The 10,284-nt window shown below is 28.6% G+C and overlaps 2 long non-coding RNA genes across 2 annotated transcripts; both read left to right on the top strand.

Annotated features, from left to right (window-relative positions):
• The first annotated feature begins 492 nt into the window (after positions 1–492).
• Positions 493–3,113, top strand: LOC120356657. Its single transcript, XR_005574104.1, has 2 exons — positions 493–1,311; positions 2,067–3,113. It is a non-coding gene; the product is annotated as an uncharacterized LOC120356657 (long non-coding RNA).
• A 4,402-nt stretch (positions 3,114–7,515) lies between these two features.
• Positions 7,516–9,000, top strand: LOC120356658. The gene is made up of 2 exons (XR_005574105.1): positions 7,516–7,602; positions 7,699–9,000. It is a non-coding gene; the product is annotated as an uncharacterized LOC120356658 (long non-coding RNA).
• Positions 9,001–10,284: the final 1,284 nt, after the last annotated feature.

The raw sequence follows: 10,284 nt of genomic DNA, 5'->3' as shown, positions 1-10,284 counted from the left end.
CTCATCATTATTCATCCTAATATACTAGAGATCTTGTGGATTGTGGAACACATTGCCTGTTGAGCTGAGGCGAATTGAGGAACCTCGTCGGTTTGGCGCGGCTGTTTTCATGTGGATGAGGGGTGGTGTGGGTGGCTGGACCTAGCACATGGTTCATTGGCCAGTTTTCTTTCTTTTTTCTTTTTCTCAAAACAATTCAATATTTATTATTCCTCTTTCTTCCTCTTCTTTTACTTCTTCTTTTTCTACTTCTACTTATTCTTTTGTAACATTGTATTATTTTTCAGTTTTTATTTTTTAACTTTTATTCATATCTTAATTATAATTTAGGTTTTGTTATTTTTTTCTCAATTTGATTTGTTTAATCTAGTAATTATTTAGTATGTATTGGAGGGTTGAGTGTAAGAGAGGGCCGGCTGCCTCTCTCTCTCTCTCTCTCCTCTCTCTCTCTCTCTCCTCTCTCTCTCTCTCTCCTCTCTCTCTCTCTCTCTCTCTCTCTCTCCTCTCTCTCTCTCTCTCTCTCTCTCTCTCTCTCTCTCTCTCTCTCTCTCTCTCTCTCTCTCTTCCATTTGGCTATTGCAGTAATGAGTTTTGGTAGTTGGGATGCGTAATGTTGCCATTTGTGGATTCGCCTGAAATATTTCTCGATTTGATTAAATCTTCTGAAATTGGTACAAATTCCAGTAATTTCATGATTTTTAATATAACAGGGGAAAACTATCAAATAACAGCTCCTATCATTATGAACTCTAATAAAGAAGGTATGCAAAAGGATGTACCATAAAACCTTCGAATAACAAACTCTTTCTTACAACCTGAACATTTTTATTTCCAAAATTTTCTTGTATGAATTTCAAAACTAGATAGAGTGCAATTTTCAACAATGATAGAACTGTTATCAAAATTAAATAAAAAAATTATTAACCTGCAACTAGATGCAGTAACACCAATAAATCAATAATATTTCTGACTCATCTCTATGTTCTCCTCTTTTTCAGGAACAAAACTCTTATCGTGAAAAAACTCTTCTCGCTGCTTCAAAACCGAAGAAAAGTGTGAATAGTAGGCCGCCTACGAGTAGTCTTCACCAGCGATTCAACATTTTATTCTCAATAATTTAAAATAACTAAAATAAATAAGACCTAAGTAGATTCTACAAGTGTAATTTTAAGAGTTTATTTTCATATTTATACTTTAATGGATTGTAATACCAATGATGTTACAGATTATGGTGGTAGAATTGAGAGATTGGTGGAAGACTGAATTGTTATGAAATAATTATACCAAACATTTGTTTCAGATATGTATTAGGTGTAAAACAATGTATTCTGGCGGCTTCATCCCTAAAAACCTCCATCTTGGACCTTTTTTTTAATTTTCCCATTTCCTTTTTCTTAGAAAAAGCATTCTCTACACAATTAAAGACAATAGATTTTTTTTAATTGAGTCGCGCAGGATTTTGGAGCTACAGATTTTCAAAAAAAAGGTATTTTTCAAGGTTTTTTTTTTAATTCTGGAAACTCAATACTATCACTATACATACATACAACTTGGAATATTATAAAGTAATGATGAAAAAACGCATTTCATGTAAAAGTACAATTAATTCTCAACAGGATTCTTCAGGAATTTAGTATAGGATGGACGGGGAAAACTCGTCAAACAGAAAACTAAAGTATAAATTTTGAAGGTTCATGTAACCTGTCAAATCAATAGCTTGGATCATATTGTTATACAAGGGTTATGTTCCAAGAGAATCAGCACTTGATTCCAGGATTTTTAGTGAGGAAAAACTACCACTTAATTTATTAGAAATGCTATTCTCTTCAATTTTGTAGAGAATGGGTTTTCTCGAAAAACACAAAATAAAATGAAGAAAAGGTCCAAGATTTGTGGGTTTTTAGGGTTTGAAGTTGTCGTCTGGCGTATCAGCAAATTTCAGTTTCAAATTCAGCTCCGCGAAATAAATATTGAACCGACGATGGGCTGTTTCGTGGAAAATGACCATTTGACTGGACTGATAATATAATTTGAAATACCAAACATTTGTTTCAGATATGTATTAGGTGTAAAACAATGTATTCTGGCGGCTTCACCCCTAAAAACCTCCATCTTGGACCTTTTTTTTAATTTTCCCATTTCCTTTTTCTTAGAAAAAGCATTCTCTACACAATTAAAGACAATAGATTTTTTTTAATTGAGTCGCGCAGGATTTTGGAGCTACAGATTTTCAAAAAAAAGGTATTTTTCAAGGTTTTTTTTTAATTCTGGAAACTCAATACTATCACTATACATACATACAACTTGGAATATTATAAAGTAATGATGAAAAAACGCATTTCATGTAAAAGTACAATTAATTCTCAACAGGATTCTTCAGGAATTTAGTATAGGATGGACGGGGAAAACTCGTCAAACAGAAAACTAAAGTATAAATTTTGAAGGTTCATGTAACCTGTCAAATCAATAGCTTGGATCATATTGTTATACAAGGGTTATGTTCCAAGAGAATCAGCACTTGATTCCAGGATTTTTAGTGAGGAAAAACTACCACTTAATTTATTAGAAATGCTATTCTCTTCAATTTTGTAGAGAATGGGTTTTCTCGAAAAACACAAAATAAAATGAAGAAAAGGTCCAAGATTTGTGGGTTTTTAGGGTTTGAAGTTGTCGTCTGGCGTATCAGCAAATTTCAGTTTCAAATTCAGCTCCGCGAAATAAATATTGAACCGACGATGGGCTGTTTCGTGGAAAATGACCATTTGACTGGACTGATAATATAATTTGAAATAGCAATCATTTCTCAGATTATCCAAATTGAACAATACTGTACGTACCCCAATAAATATTATTTCAAGTTTTCTGTTCAATTTTGGATAAAAGTCAAGCTATTGTTAATTTTTCATCACAATTGTAATTGGTAATAGATGCGGCGAAACAGATTGTTACAGTACGAAGCTGAGCTCAGTACGAGGTTCGCGGAGAGTGAATTATGACACGATAGTTTTTGCTCCAGTGCTATACACAAAATTTCCCCACCACTCCACTTGAACAACAATGACGATCGATATCTCCTTTATGGATATGGATATGTGACTAGAGTGCAAAGTTAATAGAATTTGGAAATTGGCAAACTTTAATAATTAAACAAAATTATATTAAAGTTAATGAATGTAGAGGGTGTTGGCACAAGTAATATACTTAACAATTTTCTTCAAGATTTGTATAGTTTTTATAGTAATGTTTTGAAATAAAGCTACTGTTTTAATATCATGAAGCTCCGTGATCCGTGGTCCCTTGATAACAATGAATTAAAAGAGAATGCGATGATTTGTGATGAGAATACAATAATTCACTAGAATCAGCTAAGAATATTACTAGAATCAAAACGCTCAAAATATGTGTAACAAGAATAATTTTTCAACTCATATCGATAACTAAGAATAGTTAAATAAATAATAGCTACTTGAATTAATAAGAGGCTTAAATACTACAAAAGCAAATTTTGTACACGAGTGAGCGAACTTTGTACACAAGATACAATTTAGAATTAAAAAACAATCAGATTATTTATGTTGATCATTTCTTAAATTAATTTCAAGCCGCAAAAAGTGATATCAATGTGGAAAAATGGAAAATAAATAATATATGAAAATCTATTCAAGTCCTTATTTACTAAAATGGAGGGCAGGCAAATATAGTAATAGATATACTAGTATTGTACAGGGCACAGTAGAAATAATGGATTGTTTTGAAATAGTTATAACAAACCAAAAGTAAAAAAGAATACTTTCTTGAAAGACTTGAAACTATGTGACTCGAGTGATGTCTCAAATATTAATATGAAATGCATTATTTTAATTGTGCTATCAGATGAGATCTTGCTTGACCTGCTCAATTCCGAATTGAGATGATAAGCCTACTTTTTCTTTTATGGGGTTTCTAATCGAAAGCATAATTACTATGTTGTAGGCCCTCAAAAAAACTCACGATTTCAAGCTAGCAATCTGTAATGAAATATCACATAACTATTATAATATAAAGTATCACTCACTTTCATACAAGTTAATCATATTTCTATGAAAATCGAGTAAGTTTAGAAATTAGTTAATTGTATGTTTTCTAGTATTTCCAGAAGTTTCTAATGGCTTCTTGGTCTTGGCTTTCTAAAACAATGAGACTAATAAAAATTGACATAATTCTAGTGGCGTTTGTCACATATCAAGGCTGCTGACCTTATCAATTCCATTTCCCTTCTAATTGATTGGATAGCAATCGATTACTGTAATAATTATAATATTATCAATATGCCTTCATATCTGCCATTCATTTTGCATTGACCACTCCAACCACCTTTGGTGAAGAATAGGCCTACAGTCGTCATTCGGTCACTGAGAACGTCAGTCTGTCACTACTATGATTCCGCTCGTTCAATGTGCAAACAAACAGTTCTTCTAATTACAGTACTTTAGATGGCAAACACAAATGAGTAGGCAGTCGCAAATAAGGAAGGAATGCTGCACGATTTTCTTTCCACTTTCCCACTCAATTCCTAGTTTCCCGAATCGCACCCTTTAGGGAGAGAACATGTGGCTATATAATATTACTCTCTGTCTTCGTCCACTCATCTATCATTCGTGCCAACTGATATCCCTCCTCTCTTTATTTCATCCCTAATTGACTCCCGTTCTCCAATTTTCAGACAAAGCTCGACATTTTTGGCGGCTTCTTTTTTTCATTAAAAGATCTGCAATTGTTAGGATAACGTTCTACATAATATACTCCCTCTTTCTCGTATATTGGGATTCCCTCTTTTAAATAAATGTTTTTCAATACTGCTATTTACTTTTGAAAACGAGCGAGCCTTTTTAAAAAGGAAATTACTGCTCTGCCATCTGACTGACATCTGACTCACTCATCGGAACGTGTTTGTCGACAGCTTGCTGACTCGACTTGTTGACTCGAGTTACTTGTCGCTGATTGTCGCTGACCAACTGTTTTGCGCTGTTCGTGATTGCTTCACCCTCTCTGTCTCTCCCCCCCCTTCTTATGATCAAACACCGGCCGTCAAACGCTCAGATTGGGTGCTCGTCGCAGACTCTGGCAAAAACTTAATTAAGCCTTTGTTCTGATTGATGGAAAGATTTTAAACAAATATGCTGGGACGAAATATATATATATATATATATATATATATATATATATATATATATATATATATATATATATATATATATATATATATATATATATATATATATATATATATATATATATATATATATATATATATATATATATATATATATATATATATATATATATATATATATATATATATATATATATATATATATATATATATATATATATATATATATATATATATATATATATATATATATATATATATATATATATATATATATATATATATATATATATATATATATATATATATATATATATATATATATATATATATATATATATATATATATATATATATATATATATATATATATATATATATATATATATATATATATATATATATATATATATATATATATATATATATATATATATATATATATATATATATATATATATATATATATATATATATATATATATATATATATATATATATATATATATATATATATATATATATATATATATATATATATATATATATATATATATATATATATATATATATATATATATATATATATATATATATATATATATATATATATATATATATATATATATATATATATATATATATATATATATATATATATATATATATATATATATATATATATATATATATATATATATATATATATATATATATATATATATATATATATATATATATATATATATATATATATATATATATATATATATATATATATATATATATATATATATATATATATATATATATATATATATATATATATATATATATATATATATATATATATATATATATATATATATATATATATATATATATATATATATATATATATATATATATATATATATATATATATATATATATATATATATATATATATATATATATATATATATATATATATATATATATATATATATATATATATATATATATATATATATATATATATATATATATATATATATATATATATATATATATATATATATATATATATATATATATATATATATATATATATATATATATATATATATATATATATATATATATATATATATATATATATATATATATATATATATATATATATATATATATATATATATATATATATATATATATATATATATATATATATATATATATATATATATATATATATATATATATATATATATATATATATATTCTATTTACTCCTTCCTTTGCCAATATAAAGCTCATACAACTATGAATGAGAATGATCTATAACTCCTATAATATCCATAGACGTTTCCTCCTAGATTTTCCTCTCCTGAAAGTTGAGTGAGTTTTCTTCTTATTCAATGCTGTTTGGTGCTACTGAAAAAAAAACTAATTTTCAAAGAACATGAAAGTCATGTTGATATTCATGTCAACAGCATGTTGATACTTGTTCAATTCAGTTGATTGGTGGAGATCTTTTAAATATAGTACTGGAGATTCCAGTTGGTTTTTTGAATAAGTTAACTGATAATTTGACTTATATTTTGATTCAATCATTATTTTACTGATCAATACTACCTTATGTGTTATCTTATCCGTTCCTTCTATTTTAATGTTAGTTTTTGACGTTTGTTATTGACAATTTATTGAGATAAGTTCATTGTCTAATTACTTATCTATTGTATTTTTCACTTAGATGTTTTATATATAGTTATTATTCATAAAGTGATTGTTGTTTATGTGAAGGTCGTTCATAACGTTATAATGGCTGTCCATGTCTAAATAGTTATGGGTGAAATAGTTATGGGTATAAATAACTATATAAATGGGTATAAATAACTATATCCATAAATAGTTATGGGTGTTTTATATATAGTTATTATTCATAAAGTGATTGTTGTTTATGTGAAGGTCGTTCATAACGTTATAATGGCTGTCCATGTCTAAATAGTTGTGGGTGAAATAGTTATGGGTATAAATAACTATATAAATGGGTATAAATAACTATATCCATAAATAGTTATGGGTGTTTTATATATAGTTATTATTCATAAAGTGATTGTTGTTTATGTGAAGGTCGTTCATAACGTTATAATGGCTGTCCATGTCTAAATAGTTATGGGTGTTTTATATATAGTTATTATTCATAAAGTGATTGTTGTTTATGTGAAGGTCGTTCATAACGTTATAATGGCTGTCCATGTCTAAATAGTTATGGGTGTTTTATATATAGTTATTATTCATAAAGTGATTGTTGTTTATGTGAAGGTCGTTCATAACGTTATAATGGCTGTCCATGTCTAAATAGTTATGGGTGAAATAGTTATGGGTATAAATAACTATATCCATAAATAGTTATGGGTGTTTTATATATAGTTATTATTCATAAAGTGATTGTTGTTTATGTGAAGGTCGTTCATAACGTTATAATGGCTGTCCATGTCTAAATAGTTATGGGTGTTTTATATATAGTTATTATTCATAAAGTGATTGTTGTTTATGTGAAGGTCGTTCATAACGTTATAATGGCTGTCCATGTCTAAATAGTTGGACATGATCATTTTATTTTTAAGATAATTTTATAAAAATTGAGTATTTTCAGTATTATATCCATGTGCCAAAAGTTTTTATTTTTAGTACTTGAACACGTGAAAATGTTTGAGTTTGTATAAACTTTGTTTTAAAAGTGGCAATTCTAGTACTATGTATTATGTAATTAGATTATTCTCATTCAATGAATGTACACTTCAAATATTATATTTATTCGCATCTTTAAGATGGAATATCAAGATCGTTCTAAGATCTTTCTCAGTAAGATTAACTTGCTTGTTTAAATAATCAAAATTTTTCTCATGATTTTTTGTACTTTATTAGAATTAGTTTGCTTTTTTATTCCATTTTTGTATTTTTCTCTCTTATGCATAGCAATAAACAAAACTTTTAAAAATAATAGAACCTATATTATTAACTATTGTTCTCTGGATTCAATAGTGATTAACAGATTAGCAGGAGTATTATTAAACCCTGTATTTCATTGGATCAATTCACGCTGAAAATCAAAAATACTATTCACAATTTGTTACTATTGCTAGTCCCAGATTCCTCATAACCAAATATTAGTTCCTAATATTATTTTTAAGTTGAATTATTCTTAAAGTAAGATTCTTAATGTAATTCATTATTTGAGGTACCGTAGCGATAAAGCACAATGTTTTTTATCCTGGAATGAAATAAAATAATTTGACAAATCTACTGAGCTAAATACGTAATACTGTACAAGCAATAAAGTTTCACATTAAGAGAAGTAGTAATTGTTCATTATGAAACAGTTTACTCAATCAGTTAGAATTAATCTTGTTTCTCGTTGTTGTAATTTATAGAGAATCAATCTTGTTTCTCGTTGTTGTAATTTATAGCGATTTATTCATCTAAAAACTTTTAAGAAGTGAATCTATTTATGAATAACTTACCTAGAAGAATGGTTTACGGCCTTACAAACTTTTCAATACTATCCATCAAAATACATAAATGCTCAATTTCAATTAAATGTAATTTTCAAGTGAGTGTAAGTTGAAGCTCTGTTAAACCATACAGTTAGCCAGCGTTTTAAAATATTTGACTTGTGCTTTTCCGATGTGAAGATGGACTGTTGATAAAAAGGCTGTTTTTTGAGATAATAGTTATAAGTATAAGTATTTAATAGTTATAAGTATTTTTGTAATTTCATATTATCTACCATTCCAATTGGACTTTATACGTGTTTTGTAAAATCTAGTGAGAGTTGTCCATTAAATATCTATTGAAGTGCACTGTTTGACTAATTTATCAAAAACCTGATCAGTTATTCTCACACTTTTTAGAACATTGTGTGATACGTAATAATAGTGATTTAATATCAAATCAAAACAAAAAAAAATCAAATCAAATAAATTATTTATTAGATAATATCACACAGTGATGAGATAATATCACTATTATCTTGTAACTGAAATGATAATTGGCATGCTTTACACCAAGTAGAATATTTGTTTTTATGAACAACCAGCTTGCCCGGCGAACTTCGTATCGCCAAAAAGTCAATGCATCTCACTGTATGATTACGATGATCAGAAGTGACGACCTTGTGCTTCTCCATAGAGTAATATTTTTATGAATTTTTTGTGAAAAACAACGCTCAAACTTCGTGATCTTATGGTCTTTGATGCGAGAAACACGAATCTGGAATTATATTTGCAAAATTCCTTACCGTTCAGAAGATATGACCATTTGAAAATTTTATGTTTGCAGCTTCATAACTCACCCTGTATTGTAGCTGGGGGGGCCAAATTAGGCTCTGACATTTCTCAAGTCGAGCTTTATCTATGGTGCAAATTTCAGCCAAATCTGAGATACTTGTTTCAGTGTGTTTCTCACACTGATTGATTTCATCAATCTTTTGTGAAAAATAAAAATCGCTCAAACTTCGTGATCTTATGGTCTTTGATGCGAGAAACACGAATCTGGAATCATATTTGCAAAATTCCTCACCGTTAATGAGATATGACCATTTAAAAATTTCATGTTTGAAGCTTATTTATCTTCTTCGTTTTCTTCTTCTTCTTCTTTTCTTCTTCTCCTTCTTCATCTTCTACAACTAGTAAAGCAAAATTTTCAACTGTATACTCCGAAGTAGATGATATTTATGGTTACTGCGAGACTTTTTTACGATTTTCCCCCCCTCCCCCGCACCCATCCTATGTACCCCCCACCTCCCCACTCCTGCCACACCTGGATGTCAACCGCTTGCATCGCGTTGGAAGGTGTCAACCACCTCAACAAGGGCATGCGAAACCTAAGGACTGACCCATCATAGTTCAACTCTGCAGCTACTGGACCAGGAAGATGATCTTCGATACTAAGAGGAAGCTGAAGGGTTCCGGCGTCACCATTCACGAGGATCTGACTGCAGAGTGTCTCAAGATCCTCAATGCTGCGGCCGACCATCATGGGCATAGGAATGTCTGGTCATCGGACGGGAGGATCAAGATCTCTATCGGCGAGGGAGGATCCAAGAGGGTCCACACAGTCAAGAGGATAACCGACCTTCTAAAAAT

Source organism: Nilaparvata lugens, unplaced genomic scaffold (assembly GCF_014356525.2).
Source record: "Nilaparvata lugens isolate BPH unplaced genomic scaffold, ASM1435652v1 scaffold7436, whole genome shotgun sequence".
Taxonomy (NCBI): Eukaryota; Metazoa; Arthropoda; class Insecta; order Hemiptera; family Delphacidae; genus Nilaparvata; species Nilaparvata lugens.
The sequence above is the reverse complement of the archived record's forward strand: the minus strand, read 5'-3'. Positions and strand labels throughout refer to the sequence as shown.